The 20,876-nt window shown below is 45.7% G+C and overlaps 1 long non-coding RNA gene across 1 annotated transcript; it reads right to left on the bottom strand.

The window, feature by feature from the left end:
* Positions 1–547: 547 nt before the first annotated feature.
* On the bottom strand, positions 548–20,463 carry LOC140427263 (uncharacterized). The gene is made up of 3 exons (XR_011948416.1): positions 20,404–20,463; positions 20,137–20,243; positions 548–590 (listed from the first exon to the last, which is right to left on the bottom strand). It is a non-coding gene; the product is annotated as an uncharacterized lncRNA (long non-coding RNA).
* Between the last annotated feature and the right edge of the window lie 413 nt (positions 20,464–20,876).

Genomic DNA, 20,876 nt, shown 5'->3' with positions numbered 1-20,876 from the left:
AAATCCTTTAAGACTTTTAAGAACTTAGCTGAGCGCAGCAGCTGTTCCTATTCACCAATGCTCCCCATGGATGTCTGCGCAGAAGCTATTGCAGATGAGACAGGAAGACCTGAGTGTAAGGATGCAAAAAAGGTAGGGTCGTTGTTATCTTCACAGTCAGTGGAGATATCCCAAGCATCGCCATTGATCGGGAGGTTGGAGCCATTATTTCTGGGATTGCTTCGTATTCTTGAAATTTAGTGGTAACCTCTTTAGTGTAATACACTTAATGAACCTCTGATTATAGTTAATCAAAACTTCATTCACAAAACTTCATAGTTATTAGTTTAGAGATTTGAAAATTCCAAAATGAGCAATATTATTACCTGTTTGATATTTAATGTTGATTTCCTCTGAGCTAACAAAATTGCTAGCATTTATCAGCTTCTCATCGTCAAAATCATTCCACAAGTCATCTCCTAAATCAAAATTCACATTCATCTCTTCCGGTGACCAATAGCCACTCTCCTCTGCATCAGTAGAGTTGCAGTAAAAAGACTCTGATGTAGCTTGGTGTTGTGGAATCACAGTTGAACCCTGTTGTGATGGAGCTGCAGAATATTCCCATAACAAAAATGTTAAATAAAATTTTTTATGACTTTGACAAAATATTTTCCATAAAATGGTCTCCTCCACACCACGTGCCACTTACCAACTAAGATAGTTGGCATTTAAAAAAAAACTTTTGTTACTGTTGGCCTTGAGCTCTTTGCTACAACGAATGCGTGAGAAGGCTATTCTTTCTATCTCTATTCTGAAATGTCTAGCTGTTTCTTGGTACTTTGAGCTAATGTTAGCAGCTTGTAAGCGCAGATCTGCCAAATAGAGTCCTGTACCACTATGGCACCATAATTGCAGCAGTCAACATAGTTATGTTTATATGAAGTAAGCAAAGCTGATTTTATAATTTGGAACTATCATAGAAAATAAAGCCATTAGTTAGGATTTCTTCAGCATGGAGGGTCACCTGCCCATTACAGAACGTGTCTGAGTTTCATTCTACGGAAAGTAACGGAATAAAAATCAGGAGAGTTTCATAATGTAGGAAATCTGGCTCGGGATTCTCCGCTTCCCCAGCCACGTGTTTCTTGGTGGCGTGCATTCACCAACAGCGGGATTCTCTCTTCCTGCTGCTTGTCAATGGGATTTCCCATTGAAGCCACCCCATGCTGCCAGGGGTGCACTGCCAGCGGGTAAAGGAATCCCAAAGGCCGGAGAATTCCGGCCCTGCCTGTCAGATTACCACTGCCAAACAATAAAAACACTTGTATTCATAAAGCACTTTTCACTTTGTAAATGTCCTCAGGCACCTCACAGGAGCACTATAAATCACAATTTAACACTGGGCGGAAGTCATTTTGTGCAATTTCAGACAGGAAACCAATGAGGATCCCGCTCTATGTTCCGGCGCGATTCCCATCGCAATCAACACTCACTTTTGTGGGAGCATGGGAAGATTCCCGCTAGCATCCTGACACTGCTCTGCCCTGTCCCCAACCACCTGGGGTTCCACTGGCCTCCGGGGCCCCCAGCATGGTCATCACATCTGGTCTCCGTTCATGAAGACAAACAGTGATTCCCGCCGACCTCACACTGTGCCGACGGATGTAGGGGATCCCGGGAGCTGGGAGTCTCTGGTTTCGAAAAGGCTAAGCAGGTTTAAATGCCCATTTAAATATGCTCAGCTGATTCACGCCCAGTGAGGTTGGTGGGAATCACTACTGGTTTCCATGAACGAAGACCAGGCATGATGTCCACACCAGGGGGGTCCTCAGAAGCCAATGGAGTACCGTGGTGTTTGGCGACAGGCAGGGCAGTGCCAGGAGTGAGGAAGAGAAGTTCACTGAGGAAATTACAGAACTTTGTGCCCAGGCAGATAAAGGAATAGCCAATAATGAAGCAATTAAAATAAGGGATGCTCAAAAGACCATCGATAGATGAGGATATCTTGGAGGGTATGGGACAAGAGGAGATTAGAGAGATGGGGCCATGAAGGGATTTAAATACATGGATAAAACATTTAAAATTGAGGTGCTGCTTGGCTGCCACTGGTAAAGACAAAAATATATCCCAATAATGTATTAGAAATGTTGTCCACAATTCCCTGTGCCCATACTGAATGTTACTGCATTGGAACATAGATGTGTGGGCAACTCCCTCTTTAAAAATTATTTTACAGGATGTGGGTCCGCTGGCTAGGACAGCATTTATTGCCCATCCCTAATTGTCCTTTGAGAAGGTGGTGGTGAACTGCCTTTTGAACTGCTGCAGTCAATTTTTTAAATGGCCATAGTTCACAGAATATGGCAGTTAGACGTTTAGCTGCTGTTGTATAAAGAGTCAAAGGTTCTGCTCCTTTTCCACAAACACCTTTATTTCACTTTAACAGACTCTGCACAAAACTCTATTCTCACATCATCTGACACAAAGGCCACCTGAAGCCCCTTTACATAATCAGTGTCAACTATTGGATACTTAACATAAATGAGACAACTAATTGGAATGTCTCTTAACCCATTACTTAACAGTTTCCCCTTACTTGGAGGGAAAAAAAATAGGTGAAAACAAAATTACAAGAAACTGAAATACACACACGCAATTTCTCCCTTCTTTTCTTTTCATTTTTGGAAGAAAAAAGAACAGTCACAGAAACTGGCGCCCTTCATTAACAATATCCAAAAGTTTCTGTGAACTAGCCCCTCTTTTTGTAAAACAGTCTGACAATTGATAGCTACTGTCGACCTATTTAATTTTTGCTATTTCCCCTCTGTCCAACATCTGCTTCAAACTTGCATGTCTATCCTTAACCTTTTTTCATTGACACTTTTTGTAGAGTGCACATTCTCCAACAGCGATTTATTGTCAATGTGACAGTCAATAGGTATATTACCCAAATCTCCTAATCCCAAAATTTCTGTCAATATCTGCGATATATAAAAGGCCATATCCACTGCCTCTACAAGGCTTAACATCTCAGCAGCCAAAGTGCTTTTGACCACTCTCCTTATTTTCTTTGTTTCCCACACAAGAGGGCAACATTTACCATTGTTCCCAAAAGGAAAGTTATAAAACCTCCTGCGTTTGAAACCCCATCACATAAATTTGCATAAGACGCATCACTATAAACTATGGGTTTCAAGTGCCTAATGTCACCTAAAACTGGGAACCTCAAAACACATTCCTGCATTTTTAGTTTGGCCAACGCTTTATTTGCTCTTATTATGTCTTCCACTTTGGGATCATTCATTTTTGTACTCAACTCTAAGACATCAAAACTCATGTCCAGTCTAGTCTGTTGACCTAACCAATTCAGTTGCCCAATTAAACTTCGCAGTTGCTCTTTTTCCATCTTTGAAACCATTGCGTCTTTTTGTGAAACCCGGCCACGACTAATTGCTATTGGGCTGATGTTTCCAAATAAGATTGCTGATGTAAAGTTGCCCCTAACTTAGTCTGTCCGATTTCCAGTCCAATATATTTAAATGCACCAGAAGCCTGACTTCCAACCCTGAATTCTTTCCTCAAACCAGACATTACAATAGCTTTGAAATCACTAGACCCACCCCACAAACAATGATTGATATGCATCATAAATAAGCCAGAAAGATTTCCTTGAGAATGCCTGTAAAACTTTGCCAGATCTGCTTTCAACTGGCAACAGCCTAACTTTAACAAAATTGACATTACCGAAAAATACCAGACTCTAGACGCATCATTTAATCCATATACACATTTGTTCAACTTCCAGAGTACCCCTTCTGTGTTAGCTGCCTCTTTAGGAAGTCGGAGAAAAATGTCTCTCTGGAGCTGATGCCCCTGCAAAAAGGCAGCTTTTATATCTATAGATTTTCATTCCCATGCCTTTGTGGCTAATAGAGCCAAGAAAATCTTTAAAATACCCTTTCCTGCCATAGGTGAATCTACCCTTAAATCCTGATCTTTTAAGTTTTCTTCAAATCCCCTTGCCACAAGCCTGGCCTTTGTCTTATAAGTTCCATCCGGAAGAACCTTTTCTGTGCAAATCCATCTGTGGGATAGAGCTCTTTGTCCCCTATCCGGTACTTCCGTGTAGACCCCAAATTCACTCGAACTATGCAATTCTTGTTGCTTGGCATCTTTGATAACTTTTTCATCTAATTTATTGGAAGCCACCAAAATCTCACATGCATGTGGGCTTCTGCTCCTATCAGTATTCATAGTCTTACTCATGTTCCGAGACCTTGATAAACTATGTCCCCTCTTCTGCCTGGTATCTCGTTCTGGACTGCTACTGCTTGATCTTTCCCTTCTGCTGTGGGATGTCCTTTCAATAGTTCTCGACCTTTTCCTGCAGACCTGTTCACTAACCAATGTACTATCTGAACTGGCACTGCGTTTCTGTGCCCTCCATTTTTGAACTTTGTGTTCCCAATCCATTGTCTTGACTCCCTCCCCTGAATGCTGTACATTCAACCAATGTTTATACATTCCAGTGGCCTTCCCTGCTCTACTATTAACAGTTGCATCCTTCCATTGACCAGATCCTTCAGGCAAGTATGTCACTTTTGTACCAATATTTGGCAATTGTCCTTTCGGAAAAATGGCCTGTTCTAATTCATCAGAAGTGTTGTGTTCCTCTACAGAAACCCTGTCTATATCAGTTAACTGGTCCTCATAGTTCTGTAACACGTGCATACCAGATGGCCCTGGTTCCTCGTCATGTCTGTCTGCTCTGTCTAAATTTGAAAATTTGTAATCTGTACCCATTATCCTTGATGAACGTACGCTAACAGTTTGATTGCCATGTTGCAAAATAATTATGTTGCCATCTATGCCTATGATCGTCCCTGGGCCTTACCATTCATTAAAATTGTCTCTCTTATAGTATACTATGTTTCCTTGCTGAAAAACGGTGTGCGGGATTCTCCACTCCCGCGCCGAAGTGGCCGCGCCGTTGTGAATGCCGTCGAGGTTCACGACGGCGTGAAATGGCCCCGATCCCGACCGATTCAGGCCCTGACAATGGGCTAGGATCAGGGCCGCGTCATCTACACGCACCAGGCCTTGTCGCCCGCGTAAAGGCGGCGCCGCATAGATGACGCGACCGGCGCCGCATAACTGGCGTCATCCGCGCATGCGTGGTTGCTGTCCTCTCTAAGTCCGCCCCGCAAGAAGATGGCTGATTGATCTTGCGGGTACGCGGAAGGAAGGAGGTCCTCCTTCAGAGAGGATGGCCCGACGATCGGTGGGCACCGATCGCGGGCCATGCCACATTTAAGGTACCCCCCGGTGCAGGATCCCCCCTCCGCCCCCCCCCCCCCCCGCAGGCCGCCCCCCCCAGCGTTCACGCACCGTTCACGACGGCAGCAACCAGGTGTGGACGGCGCCGGGGGAAACCCGCCGTTTTGGCCTGGCCGCTCGACCCATCCGGGCCTGAGAGTAGCGAGGGTGCCGGAGAATCGCCATTTTGGGTGTCTCCGGCGATTCTCCGGCCTGCGGAACTCGACGGGGCCGTTCCCGCCGCTTGGGAGAATCGCGGGAGGGCGTTGGATCAGCGTCCCGGGAAATTTTGGCGGCCCAGGCGATTCTCCCAACCGGCGCGGGGGTGGAGAATCCTGCCCGGTATTTGATGGCTGTACATTGTGCCTGAAAGCTCTGCGAATTCTTTCAGAGACTTCTGCTTCCAAAAAAGCTTTTCTACTGCTATGTAATGCATTTAAATGCTCAGCAAATGCAGAGCTAATTGTAGTACCTTCCCAAGCTGAAGGCTGGTCATCCAAAATGGATGGAATTTTAGAATTTCTACCAAACACTAATTGATATGGACACAACCATCTGCAATGAATTCTTTGCATGTACTGCCCATGCTAAAGCTGAATTTAGCTTGCAATTTGGTCGATCTGCCAAAATTTTCCGTAGCATGTAATCGATTACAGCATGTTTTTTTTCACACACACCCTTACTAAATGGGCTTTCCGCAGCCGTATTCATAACTGTGATATTCACGTTTTCACACATATCCCTAAACTCATCATTAGCCAATTCTCCCCCATTGTCCATAAGGAATTTTGCCGGTGGACCCATTCCTGTCCCTATCCATTTTTCCACGATTTGATCCAGAAATATTCTCTTTTCTTTACTTCATACAATCGTTGATTGACTAAATCTGGTTGTTAAATCTACAGAATGCAAAATAAATATATTATTGGCTTTATTCCAGATCTTAAGGTCCATGGCCACAATGTCGTTAAAATTCCTGGCCAAAGGTAGGGTTTATATCGGTCGTGCTGGTGTCCTTCTGTACTTCCTACAAACTTTACAGCGATCAGTAACCTGTTCTATCAGTTTCGTATAGTCTTCATCCCTTACCACTGCATCCTTTAATAAATTTTTCAGCCTCCGAGGAGACGGATGCACAAATTGCCTTTCCAGTTTTAATACAACAAGCTTTTTATCCGCTAAAGTCCCATTTTCAACTGCCATTAACACATCCTTAACAACGGTACTTGAAATATTATTTGTCAGTAATGGAATACAATAGTGTCCCGACTGTGTAAATTGTAAGTCCACCGTCTTTCCAAAAGCTGTTGCCTTATCCTGTTCCATATCCAGTTTCATGTGTGCTTTCTTCATCGACGGTCTGCTCAGAAGCAAAGGTATCTCACTTGATACAACATCCATGATAATGAAATGATTCATGCTGGCAATATTGCAAGGGATCACCACTCTTTTCAGCGACTTCAGAGTAGTATCATCCCCAAACCTGAAACTTGTGGAACTTTCAAATTCCTGAACCTTGTTACGATTTTCAGCATTCAAGGAATCCAGGTAACATTTTAACCAGACAATTCCACGCACAGTAGATGTGCAGCCACTGTCCAATACAGCACAATTGAAGGATTCTGCAGCTAACACCCTCATTACCGGCATAAAATTGCTTGTTAATAGGACAATGCCTTCTTTCTGGTCACTATCTTTTTCCTCTTCTGACTCTTCCGTGTCCTGTGTCGCTTCAAATATTCCATTATAATGTGTTGGACAGTTGAAAGCATAATGGTATTGAGAGGCTGGTTCGGGGCTGGTTTAGCACAGGGCTAAATAGCTGGCTTTTAAAGCAGACCAAGGCAGGACAGCAGCGCGGGTTCAATTCCCGTACAAGCCTCCCCAAAAAGGCGCCGGAATGTGGCGACTAGGGGCTTTTCACAGTAACTTCATCTGAAGCCTACTTGTAACAATAAGCGATTTTCATTTTCAGAGTCACATCGAAAACATCAATTTATCATGTCCCGTGCATTTCTGCGGTTCATCTTCCTATTGTAGGTTCTAACTGGTTTCTGTCTTCATAATTGCGGATCCCGACCTCTTTTTATAGTCTTGGAACCCGTTCATAGTCATACGATTTTGCCATCCTGTGAGTAGTGAATCTTCCATATTCTGCTTTATTGCAGATTGACCTATTTGGGTCATCAGAGCCATCGGAATCGAATGTTTCCCCAGAAACCTTTTTAAAGCTTCTGTCATCTGATTGAATAAGGTATCTGTGGTAGTCTGTGTAGAGTTATTACGGTACCTGGTAATGCTGGAACACCATTGGTAGATATCGTATGTTTCCTATTGGTCAAGCTGTATGGTAGCTCCGCCCTGAAAGGCGGCGTATAAGAGCCTGTGCCACCCCAGCAGCCTTCTTTCTGTACCTGAGCTGCTGGGGGAAACATCTAGCTTATTAAAGCCTTCAGTTGGACTACAACCTCGCTTTAGTGGTCATTGATTGTGCATCAATATCCTTATCCCCAAACTGAACTCCTGTCAAAACCAGAAGCCTATCCATGTTGCTCACTCTAGCACAGTCAAGTAATTTAAAGGCCAACACAGACTGTGGAAATTCCAGGTTGTGTTTCTGCAGCCTTTTACATACATAGAACATAAAACATGGAACAGTACAGCACAGTACAGGCCCTACAGCCCACGATGTTGTGCCGACTATTTATCCTAATCTAAGATCAACCTAACCTACACCCCTTCAATTTACTGCTGTCCATGTGCCTGTCGAAGAGTCGCTTAAATGTCCTTCATGACTGACTCCACCACCTCTGCTGGCAGTGCATTCCACACACCCACCACTCTCTCTGTAAAGAACCTACTTCTGACATCTCCCCTATACCTTCCTCCAATCAACTTAAAATTATATCCCCTCGTGACAGCCATTTCCACCCTGGGGAAAAGTCTCTGGCTATCCACTCTATCCATGCCTCTCATCACCTTGTACACCTCTATCAAGTCATCTCTCTGCCTTCTTCGCTCCAGTGAGAAAAGCCCTAGCTCCCTCAACCTTTCTTCATAAGACATGCCCTCCAGTCCAGGCAGCATCCTGGTAAATCTCCTCTGCACCCTCTCCAAAGCATCTACATCCTTCCTATAATGAGGTGACCAATATTCCAAGTGTGGTCTAACTAGAATTTTTTAAAGCTGCAGCAAAACCTCACGGCTCTTAAACTCAATCCCCCTGTTAATGAAAGCCAACACACCATATGCCTTCTTAACAACCCTATCAACCTGGGTGGCAACTTTGAGGGATCTATGGTCGTGGACCCCAAAATCCCTCTGTTCCTCCACACTTCCAAGAATCCTGCCTTTAACCCTGTATTCAGCATTTAAATTCGACCTTCCAAAATAAATCACTTCACATTGATCAAGGTTAAATACAACCTGCCACTTCTCAGCCCAGCTCTGCATCCTGTCAATGTCCTGTTGTAACCTGCAACAACCCTCAACACTATCTACAACTCCCCCAACCTTTGTGTCATCGGCAAACTTAAGTTACTAATCCACCCTTCCACTTCCTCATCCAAGTCATTTATAAAAACCACAAGGAGCAGAGGTGTCAGAACAGATCCTTGTGGGACACCACTGTCACTGACCTCCAGGCGGAATACTTCCCATCCACTACCACTCGCTGTCTTCTTTCGGCCAGCCAATTCTGTATCCAGACAGCCAAATTTCCCTGTATCCCATGCCCCCTAACTTTCTGAATGAGCCTACCATGGGGAACCTTTTCAAATGCCTTACTGAAATCCATATACACCACATCCACTACCCGACCTTCATGAATGTGTCTCATCACATCCTCAAAGAATTCGATGAGGCTTGTGAGGCATGATCTGCCCCTCACAAAGCCATGTTGACTATCTTTAATCAAACTATGTTTTTCCAAATAATCGTAAATCCTATCTCTCAGAATCCTTTCCAATATTTTGCTCACCACAGACGTAAGACTGATGCGTCTGTAATTCCCAGCGATTTCCCTAGTCCCTTTCTTGAACAGGGGAACACATTCGCCTCCCTCCAATCATCTAGTACTACTCCAGTGGAGAGCAAGGACGCAAAGATCATCGCCAACGGTGCTGCAATCTCCTCCCTCGCTTCCCGTAGTAACCTTGGGTATATCCCGTCAGGCCCAGGGGACTTATATATCCTGATGCTTTTCAAAATTTCCAGCACATCCTCCTTCTTAATATCAACCTGTTCGAGTCTATTAACCTGGTTCACACTGTTCTCATGGGCATCAAGGTCCCTCTGTTTAGTGAATACTGAAGCAAAGTATTAATTTAGGGCCTCCCCCATCTCTTCAGACTCTAGGCACAATTTCTCACCACTATCCCTGATCGGCCCTACTCTCACTCTGTTCATCCTCTTATTTCTCACATAAGTGTAGAACGCCTTGGGGTTTTCCCGCCAGGGATTTTTCATGGCCCCTTCAAGCTCTCCTCAGTCCATTTTTGAGTTCCTTCCCGGCTACCTTGTAATCCTCTAGAGCCGAGTCAGATCCTTGCTTCCTCGACCTTACGTAAGCTTCCTTCTTCCTCTTGACTAGAAGGTCCACTTCTCTTGTCATACAAGGCTCCTTCACCTGACCATTCCTTCCTCGTCTCAGTCGGACAAAACTATTCAGCACTCGCAGCAAGTGCTCCTTAAACAATCCCCACATTACTATTGTGCATTTCCCCAAGAACAATTGTTCCCACTTTATGCTCCTCAACTCCTGTCTAACAGCAGTATAATTTCCCCTCCCCCAATTAAATACCTTCCCACACTGTGTGTTCCGATCCCTCTCCATGACTATGGTAAAGGTCAAGGAGTTGTGGTCACTGTCACCAAAATGCTCTCCCACTGAGACATCTGACACCTGGCCTGGTTCGTTGCCGAGCACCAAGTCCAATATGGCCTCCCCCTATTTGACCTATCTACATATTGAGTCAGGAATCTGTCATAATATACATCTATGTATATAATGGAGTGCAGACAGGCAGTGATTGACACACAGGATGACCAGTAAGCACACAGAACAGAGCAGCCAATCACCAGACAGGACACGACCACTATAAAGCCAGAGGGCACCAGTTTTCCCGCTCTCTCGGGACCCAGCCTCTGAGACAGTCAGAGTTAGTGAGCTGGCCAGCGCAAACACCATGTGGTAGCTAGTAAGTCTGGTTAGGCTAATATCAGGTCTCCAGTCAAGTCAGCATAGTGTCAACCCACAGTTGAACATGTATAATAGTTTAGATGTTAAATAAAATCGTGTTGCATCTTATCAAGTGTTGGAGGTCTGTCTCTCGCTACACTGCATCAAGTGCAGTCCACATCGACCCAGCCTACTCAACACATCATGGTATCAGTGAGTGATGCTGAAAATTGACGGACCTACCTTGAGTGAATCAGCGTTGACCAGCAAACAGACAGACCTACCTTGAGTGAATCAGCGTTGACCAGCAAACAGCTATCCGGTGACATGGAAAACGCCCGCCCTCCTCCGCAGCTCCGCATCGCTGGCAACCTCGGTGCAAATTGGAAGATCTTCAAACAAAAGTTACAACTCTATCTAGAAGCCACTGACTTCGAGGCCGCAATGGACGCCAGGAAGATCGCACTATTCCTCTCCACGGCATCCACATCTACAACTACCTTACAATCGCAGAAGGCGAAGACGAGACGAAATTCAAAACAGTCCTACTGAAGTTCGACAGCGACTGCGACATTGAGGTGAATGAGAGCTTTGAACGGTACGTTTTCCAGCAGAGGCTTCAGGGTAAGGATGAACCTTTTCAATCCTTTCTGACCCATCTCCTCATCCTCCCGCAGTCATGTAACTATGACTCGACCACTGATTCCATGATTCGGGATCAGATCGTTTTCGGGGTCCACTCCGATTCCCTTCGCCAGCAGCTCCTGAATGTCAAGCAGCTCACCCTCACCATCGCCATTGAAACTTGCGTTCTCCACGAACATGCTAACAATCGGTACTCCCACATCAGGGCGACAGAAACGGCAAACCTAACCTTCCACGAGGCGGAACGGGTGCAGGCTATCATCGCACAAATGCAGGGTCTAAGTATCGATGAGAGTGGCCATTCTGTGCGCTTATCCCGGGCCCCTGCGCATGCGCGCCACGACCGGGGGACGGCGAGACCGACGACCAGACTGCGCAGGTGCGTACCTCGTTCGACCGCACTGCGCATGCGCAATGGTGCATGGAACGAGCTGACGTTGGCGTCATGACGTGTCCGAATTGTGGCTCCACCCTTTTAAAGCGGCAATGTCTGGCAAAATCACAACGGTGATTGGCCAAGACGCAGCCCTTTACAGATCTGCTCCATTGCCCAGCATCCAGCAATCCCAGCTGCGGCGCAGAAACGTCCGTTCAATACAGTAGGCCATGCTAGACTCCGACCCCGACAGCCCAACAGATCCTGATGCTGCGTGCCTCAAATCTCCATACCGGGTGGGCATCATTACGAAGCATGCGCTGCCTTTCTCCAAGACAGCGAAGCACCTCCCGATCCTCAGCATGGATCCCGATGATGAGTGGTGTGCTGTCCTCACAGTCAACAAGGCTCGCATCTGGTTCAAACTGGACACCGGCGCATCGGTGAACCTCATCTCCAAATCCGATCTCGACACCATCTGCGTCAGACCAAACATTCTTCCACCGGCCTGCCAGCTCCTTGACTACAATGGCAATTCCATAGCTGCCAGTGGCTCATGCCAATTCGGAGTTTCCAATAAGTCATTTAAAGCGACACTGCGATTTGAGATCTGCAATGTGGGACCTGACAGAGCATCCCTGCTCGGTGCTCGGGCCTGCAAACTCCTGAACTTGTTTCAGCGAGTTCACACCATGTCATCCTCACAGGCGACGGCCTCACCTGATGAGAACTTCCAGGCTGAAATTGATGACATCATCACACAGTACCACAGCGTGTTCGACGGAATGGGCACACTCCCATACCGATACAAAATCCTGCTCAAACCAAACGCCACCCCTGTGATCCACGCACCACGTCGGGTGCCGGCACCCCTCAAGGACCGCCTCAAGCAGCAGTTACAAGACCTCCAGGACCAGGGCATCATATCAAGGGTCACAGAACCCACGGATTGGGTCAGCTCGATGGTCTGCGTCAAGAAGCTGTCAGGGGAGCTTCGAATCTGCATCGACCCCAAGGATTTAAACCGCAACATCATTGAGGAACATTACCCGATACCAAAACGTGAAGAGTTGACCAGCGAGATGGCTCATGTCAAACTCTTTACGAAGCTGGACGCCTCCAAGGGGTTCTGGCAAATACAGATGGATGCATCCAGTCGCAAGCTGTGCACATTCAATACCCCGTTCGGTCGCTACTGCTACAACCGGATGCTTTTTGGCATCATCTCTTCCTCAGAGGTATTTCACCGCATTATGGAACAGACGATGGAGGGTATCGAGGGGGTGCGCGTGTATGTTGACGATGTAATAATCTGATCCACAAGTCCTCAAGAACACATCGATCGCCTCAAGCAGGTATTCCGCAGAATCCATGAGCATAGCCTCCGACTCAACAGAGCCAAGTGCTCGTTCGGTCAATCAGAAATCAAATTCCTTGGTGACCACATCTCGCAGCAAGGCGTGCGGCCAGATGCTGACAAGGTCTCGGCGATCAATGCCATGAAGACCCCAGAGCACAAGAAGGCGGTCCTCAACTTCCTCGGGAAGTTCATTCCCAACATGGCGGCGCACACCACAGCCCTTCGCCATCTCGTCAAAAAGTCAACGGAATTCCAGTGGCTGCCCGCTCATGAGAACGGATGGCGTGAGCTGAGGGCAAAACTCACTACAGCCCCAGTTCTGGCGTTCTACGACCCTACCAAAGAGACCAAAATATCCACTGACGTGAGCCAGGACGGTATTGGGGCGGTGCTCCTCCAACGGGATGACTCCTCCTCATGGGCCCCAGTTGCGTATGCCTCCAGAATCATGACGCCCACTGAGCAACAATACGCTCAGATTGAGAAGGAATGCCTGGGCCTCCTAACGGGAATCGACAAATTTCACGACTATGTGTATGGCCTCCCAAAATTCACGGTTGAGACGGACCACAGGCCATTAATCCACATAATCCAGAAGGATTTGAATGACATGACGCCTCGGTTACAACAAATCCTTCTCAAGCTACGCCGCTATGACTTTGAACTTGTCTACACGCCAGGCAAATAACTCATTGTTGCAGATGCCCTTTCCAGGTCTATCACCACACCGTGTGAATAAACTGACTTTGTCTGCCAAATCAATGCGCAGGTGCAATTGTGTGCCTCCAACCTTCCGGCCACTGATGAGAGGGTCATCCAAATTCGTGAGGAAACGGCCAAGGATCCTCTGCTACAGAGTGTGATGCAGTATCTCACGAAGGGCTGGCAGAAGGGACAGTGTGCCCAGTTTTACAACGTCAAGGACGACCTGACGGTGGTGGACGGCATCCTCATGAAGCTCGATAGGATTGTGATTCTGCAGAGCATGTGAGCTATGGTGCTCGGCTAACTCCTTGAGGGTCACCTGGGGGTCGAGAAATGTCGATGCAGAGCTTGAGAGGCAGTCTATTGGCCGGGCATCAGCCAGGAGGTTGCCAACATGGTCCTCAACTGCCCCACATGTCAGAAATTTCAGCCAGCTCAACCCAAAGAAACTCTGCAGCAACATGAGATAGTGACCTCCCCATGGTCCAAAGTCGGTGTCGACCTTTTCCACGCCAAGGGGCTTGACTATGTCCTCCTGGTCGACTACTTCTCCAATTACCCAGAAGTGGTGAAACTGTCCAACCTCACGTCGAAGGTGGTGATTAAAGCATGCAAAGAAACGTTTGCCAGGCATGGGATACCGCTCACGGTGATGAGTGACAATGGTCCCTGTTTTTACAGCCAGGAATGGTCTGATTTTGCCCACCTATACAACTTTCATCACGTAACCTCCAGCCCCCACTACCCGCAGTCAAACGGGAAGGCCGAGAAAGGGGTCCATATCGTCAAGAGATTACTATGCAAGGCTGCAGACTCAGGCTCCGACTTCAACCTGGCGCTGTTGGAATACAGAGCATCCCCGCTGTCCACTGGGTTGTCTCCCACGCAGAGGGCAGTAGAGCGGAGCTGCTGATTGGCTGTTGCAGGGAAAATTTGCATCAGTGCATTGCGGTCACTGCATCCAGAAAGTGTACCTGAGCAAGACACCCTCAGTGTTCAAGTCAAGGCAAGCATCCAGCAGAGGGCAGTAGAGCGGAGCTGCTGATTGGCTGTTGCGGGATAAATTTGCATCAGTGCATTGCAGTCACCGTATCTTGAAGGTGGTTTGTGGAGGAGTTGTTGTCAAGTGACAGTCAAACCTGAAACACTTATTCAGTGTTTCCCACATTACCTCCTCCTCTAACCAAAAAAAAAACACAATCACTGTAAGGATCCCAGCCGAGTAAAGATCAAGAGGGAGACTCGAGGGCAGGTAGAAGTAGAAAGAAGTTGAACCGTGAAGTCATAGCCTGCAGTGAAAGAGCGCGAGGAGAGCGGCGAGGACTCAGTGAAAGAGCGCGAGGAGAGGGGCGGAGACACAGGATAAAAGAGCGCGAGGAGAGCGGCGGGGACACAGTGAAAGAGCGCAAGGAGAGCGGTGGGGACACAGGATAAAAGAGCCAAGGAGTGCGGCGGGGACACAGCTGTCGGAGAAGCGGCCTTCAGATTTTTGGCGGGAGCAGTGGCCAGGGGTCTGTCGGGAAGGTAAGTTTTCCTCTTTAAAAACTTACCTTGAAGAGTGACATCAAGCAAAGCAGTAACCTGATTGGCTGGTAAGGAAAGTGCTCCAATTAGCAGTAGCTGGGAGAAATTTAACTCTTCGTGTGTTGGTAAGTATTGTGATTGGAAAGTAAAATCTTTATTCCATTCACTTATTCATTATTTGATATTATATTTGTAATCAGTTAAGGTAAAGTGTAAAAATGGCAGGAGATCCCAGGCCCGTGTTATGCTCCTCGTGCTTAATGTGGGAGTTCAGGGACGCGGCCAATGCCCCTGACTCCTTCATGTGCGGGAAGTGTGTCCAGCTGCAGCTCCTGTTAGACCGCATGATGGCTCTGGAGCTGCGGAATGGACTCACTTTGGAGCATCCGCGATGCTGAGGAGGACGTGGATAGCACGTTCAGTGAGTTGGTCACACCGCAGATTAGGATTGGTGAGGGAGACAGGGAATGGGTGACTAAATGGCAGAGAAAGAGCAGGAAGGCAGTGCAAGTGTCCCCTTCGGTTATATCCCTCCAAAACAGGTATACCATTTTAGATACTGTTGGGGGAGATGACTCACCAGGAGAAGGCAGTAGTAGCCAGGCTCATGGCACCGTGGCTGGCTCTGCTGCACAGAAGGGCGGGAAAAAGACTGGCAGGGCTATAGTCATAGGGGATTCAACCGTAAGGGGAGTAGACAGGCATTTCTGTGGTTGAAAATGAGACTCCCGAATGGTATGTTGCCTCCCGGGTGCACGGGTCAGGGATGTCTCAGATCGGCTGCAGGACATACTGAAGGGGGAGGGTGAACAGCCAGTTGTCGTGGTGCATATTATAGGCACCAATGATATAGGTAACAAACAGGATGAGGTCCTACAATCAGAATTTAGGGAGTTAGGAGATAAGTTAAAAAGTAGGACCTCAAAGGCAGTAATCGCAGGATTGCTACCGGTGCCACGAGACAGTCAGAGTAGAAATTCAAGAATAGTCAGAATGAATACGTGGCTTGAGAGATGGTGCAGGAGGGGGAGGGGTTCAGATTTTTGGGACATTGGAACCGGTTCTGGGGGCGGTGGGACCATTACAAATCGGATGGTCTACACCTGGTCAGGACTGGAACCAATGTCCTCGGGGTTGCCTTTGCTAACACCATTGGGGAGCTTTTAAACTAATGTGGCAGGGGGATGGGAACCAGATTAGGAAGTTAGAGGTCAGTAAAGAGGCTGCAACTAAAGCCAGTAAGGTACTAGATAATAAACTCAATATGACTAAGGGGAAGAGTAGACAAGGAAGAGATGATGAACGCAAAGGGACAGCTGGTCTGAGGTGCATTTGTTTCAATGCGAGAAGTGTAGCAGGTAAGGCAGATGAACTTAGGGCTTGGATTAGTACCTGGGAATATGATGTTATTGGTATTACTGAGACTTGGTTGAAGGAAGGGCAAGACTGGCAACTAAATATCCCAGGGTTTGGATGCTTCAGGAGGGATAGAGAGGGAGGTAAAAGGGGTGGAGGAGTTGGATTACTGGTCAGAGATTATATCACAGCTGTGATTAAGGAGGGCACGATGGAGGATTCGAGCACTGAGGCAATATGGGTAGAGCTAAGAAATAGGAAGGGTGCAGTAACTTGTTGGGCCTTTACTACAGGCCTCCCAAAAGCGAGCGTGAAGTAGAGGTACAAATATGTAGACAGATTATAGAAAAACGTAGGAGCAATAGGATGGTCGTGATGGGAGATTTTAACTTCCCCAACATTGAATGGGACTCATGTAGTGTTGGAGGCGTAGATGGAGCAGAATTTGTAAGGAGCATCCAGGAGAGTTTTTTTAAAACAGTATGTAAATAGTCCAACTCGGGAAGGGGCCATAATGGACCTTGTATTGGGGAATGATCCCGGCCAGGTGGTTGAAGTTTCAGTCGGTGATTACTTTGGGAATAGCGATCACAATTCCGTAAGTTTTACAATACTCATGGACAAAGACGAGGGTGGTCCTAAAGGAAGAGTGCTAAATTGGTGAAAGGCCAAGTATAACAAAATTCGGAAGGAGCTAGGGAATGTGGATTGGGAGCAGCTGTTTAAGGGTAAATCCACATTTGAAATGTGGGAGTCTTTTAAGGGAAGGTTGATTAGAGTGCAATACAGACATGTCCCTGTGAAAATGAGGGATAGAAATGGCAAGATTAGGGAACCATGGATGACGGATGGAATTGTGAGACTAGCTAAGATGAAAAAGGAAGCATACATAAGATCTAGGCGACTTAAAACTGATGAAGCTTTGAAGGAATATCGGGAAAGTAGGCCAAATCTCAAACACGCAATAAAGAGGGCTAAAAGGGGTCATGAAATATCTTTGGCTAACAGGGTTAAGGAAAATCCCAAAACCTTTTATTCATATATAAGGAGCAAGAGGGTAACTAGAGAAAGGATTGGCCCACTCAAAGACAAAAGAGGGAATTTATGCATGCAGTCAGAGGAAATGGGTGAGATTCTTAATGAGTACTTTGCATATTCACCAAGGAGAGGGACATGATGGATGTTGAGGTTAGGGATGGATGTTTAAATACTCTAGGTCAAGTCGGCATAAGGAAGGGGGAGGTTTTGGGTATTCTAAAAGGCATTAAGGTGGACAAGTCCCCAGGTCCGGATGGGATCTACCCCAGGTTACTGAGGGAAGCGAGGGACGAAATAGCTGGGGCCTTAACAGATATCTTTTCAGCATCCTTGAGCACGGGTGAGGCCCCGGTGTACTTCTTTTGAAGGGGAACAGCCACGAGGGATCCCTGCACTGTCTGCCTGTTTGTTTTCTTTCCCCTGACTGTAACCCAGCTACTCTTGTCCAGTACCTTGGGTGTGGCTACCTCCCTGTAACTCTTCTCTATTACCCCCTCTGCCTCCCGGATGATCCGAAGTTCATCCAGCTCCAGTTCCCTAACACGGTCTCTGAGGAGCTGGAGGTGGGTGTACTTCCCGCAGGTATAGTCAGTGGGGACAGCGATGGTATCCCTCACCACCCACATCCTACAGGAGGAGCAGCAACTGCCCTAGCCTCCATCCCCTCTTACCTTACAGAATGTAGCTGCCCTGTGGACCAACTGGAACTCCGCCCTCCGACTCTGCTCCCAGCCAGCTGCACTCTCTGTAAACTCCCGGCTTCCTTCTCGCTCTTTGAGGAAATGAAATGAAAGGAGCACCTTGCTCCCTCCTCACCTAACTCCCTCAGTCACCAAACTCTCACTATAGCACTCAAATGCACCCAAATTCAGCACTCAGTGCAAACAAAGTCTGCACTTTTGCTGGCTCACCTTTACACTGTGACTCTAGCATCTGAAAACTGGTCTAATCCAATTAACAAGTTCCAGCTGCAAGTAGAACCTTTGTTTCAAGCTGATTGAAAATTCACCTTCTTCTAAACCAAACAGCAACTTTTAAGTTAATTAACTAAATAAAAGAAAGACTAGACGTTAGATAAAAATTAACCCTTAATATCCCTCAGTCACCAAACTCTCACTATAGCATTCAAACGCACCCAAATTCAGCACTCAGTGCAAACAAAGTCTGCACTGTATCTGGCTCACCTTTATACTGTGACTCATAGTCTGCTAAATATAGTCTGCTAAATTCCAATATATAGTCTTCAATGGAGAAATCCTCTATTTTCCAGAACCTATCAAAATCCAACCAGGCTTTATACGCACTTAACAAGTCATCCTTTTTATAAATCTTATCCATATAACCTAATAGAGTCTCCAGACCTTCTTCTGAGTCTAACTCTTCCAAAGCTCAGAAAACATTTTGCTTCGGATTTTACGGATAAGGTAGAGAAAGAGCGAATGCCTTACCTTGTTTTCTCTTTCCCAAGGCAGTTACTTTAGTCCACATAACTATGGCACTTCTCCATTGGTTGTACAATCCCCTTTCAGAAAATAAGGGGGGGGATAGTCATATCCAGCCATCTTTATCCTAGGTTCAGCCATATATCCTTTTTTTTTGCTTCTCACTCCTTGGGTTGGTCTGGAAAAGTTGTATCTTTCAACCCTTCACATTTGCACAGCAACCATCCTCTGCTACCATTTGTTAGACATTTAGCTGCTGTTGTATAAAGAGTCAAAGGTTCTGCTCCTTTTCCACAACACCTTTATTTCACTTTAACAGACTCTGCACAAAACTCTATCTTCACATCACCTGACACAAAGGCCACCTGAAGCCCCTTTACATATCAGTGTCAATTATTGGATACTTAACATAAATGAGACAACTAATTGGAATATCTCTTAACCCATTACTTAACAATGGCTTTCCTTTTAAAATTACAGATCATGGTTCTAAAGAAGATTGTAAAAAATAATCAAAGTAAACAGTTATGACCTTCCAAGCAGGCGAATGATGATGTCCTTAACTCTAACCAGCTATTTTAATCAATGTAGATAACATTACATATTACTAAATATCACACCAGTGCATATGGACCCAACACCAACTCAATACTAAAAGATCCTAAAAGACAAAGGGTTTTTATCCAAAACATTCATTTTGATTTTTTTTTTTCAGATGGTGGATGATCTGCTCTGCATTTCCAGCATTTTCTGTTACTATATTCTTTAATTCACTCTATATTTTGAAAGCTCATTGTTAAAATTCAATTCCTTGAATATTAACAATTAATCTATTCTTATGAAATACTTTGGTCCACTATTTTAATAATGGTGATAACCCATTTAAAAATAAACAGACCAACGCCTTCATTAAAATAGTGCACCAAGAACCTTCGTACATTTGAGTTCATTCCAAGCAACAGCTTCAGGATCAAGTGCTGAATATTCCAGATTGGATGTAGGATTCCTTGCTGCCATTGTGAAATAAGAATGGCAATAACATTATATGAAGTGGTGTAGATTACTGTCAATGAGATCATCTCAACATGAAAGCCATACCTTTGACATTGCTAACTACAACACTCAAATTAAATCCCACTCTTAGACATACAAAATAGCACTGGGGACAGAGATAGCAGCAGAACATAAATTCTTCCTATCATCACGAACCCACCTTCATCATAATATGGTTCCTGTTGTTGTTGTCGAAGTCTTGCATCGATGCCTAAATGATTCTGGTTTTGTGCTTGAGCTATTGGACCAGGTTTTGTTTCATAGTACCTTGAAAATAATTGAACATGAAAAATGTTTTCAAAATTGCTGAAGTTGCCACGAGCAATGAATTGAACATAAGAACTAGGAGCAGGAGTATGTATCTGGCCCCTCGAGCCTGCTCCGCCGAATTTGCATTATACTTATTACAGTGTGAGTATCTCTTTACCGAGGTATTGTTGACAATGGAGGTTTTGCCGTGTAAGCAAACTGTTGAAGGTTTACTGGGCCTAATTCATTTATTGTCTGTACCTATTATAAGAAAAAGAAAATGCAATGTTTTAATTCTTTAGCTCTTTATGAAATAATATTTTGAAACTTTACTATGGCACAATAAGGTTACCTTTAGTCGTTTAACTGATGGAGCTGATGAAGTCTCACTTCTGCTTTTAAGATCACTGAGATAGGAAGAAAAATTAGTTGTTGTTGCTTGAGGTGTTGTGCAGCTCCGTCCAACTGATACACCAAATTTACCTTGGAAGAATTAGCATGCATTAGGGGAAATAAATCACAGGTGCACTGAATAACAGAAATCAGTTCCGCGAAAGGAGGACAATTTGATGGGACCTGATGGAATATATTGAAGATCCTGTGGAAAATGGGGCAAGAAAGAAGAGAGGCCCTAGAAATTACAGCCCTGAT

Source organism: Scyliorhinus torazame, chromosome 7, assembly GCF_047496885.1.
Source record: "Scyliorhinus torazame isolate Kashiwa2021f chromosome 7, sScyTor2.1, whole genome shotgun sequence".
NCBI classification, from domain to species: domain Eukaryota; kingdom Metazoa; phylum Chordata; class Chondrichthyes; order Carcharhiniformes; family Scyliorhinidae; genus Scyliorhinus; species Scyliorhinus torazame.
This window is presented reverse-complemented; position numbering and strand designations above follow the sequence as displayed.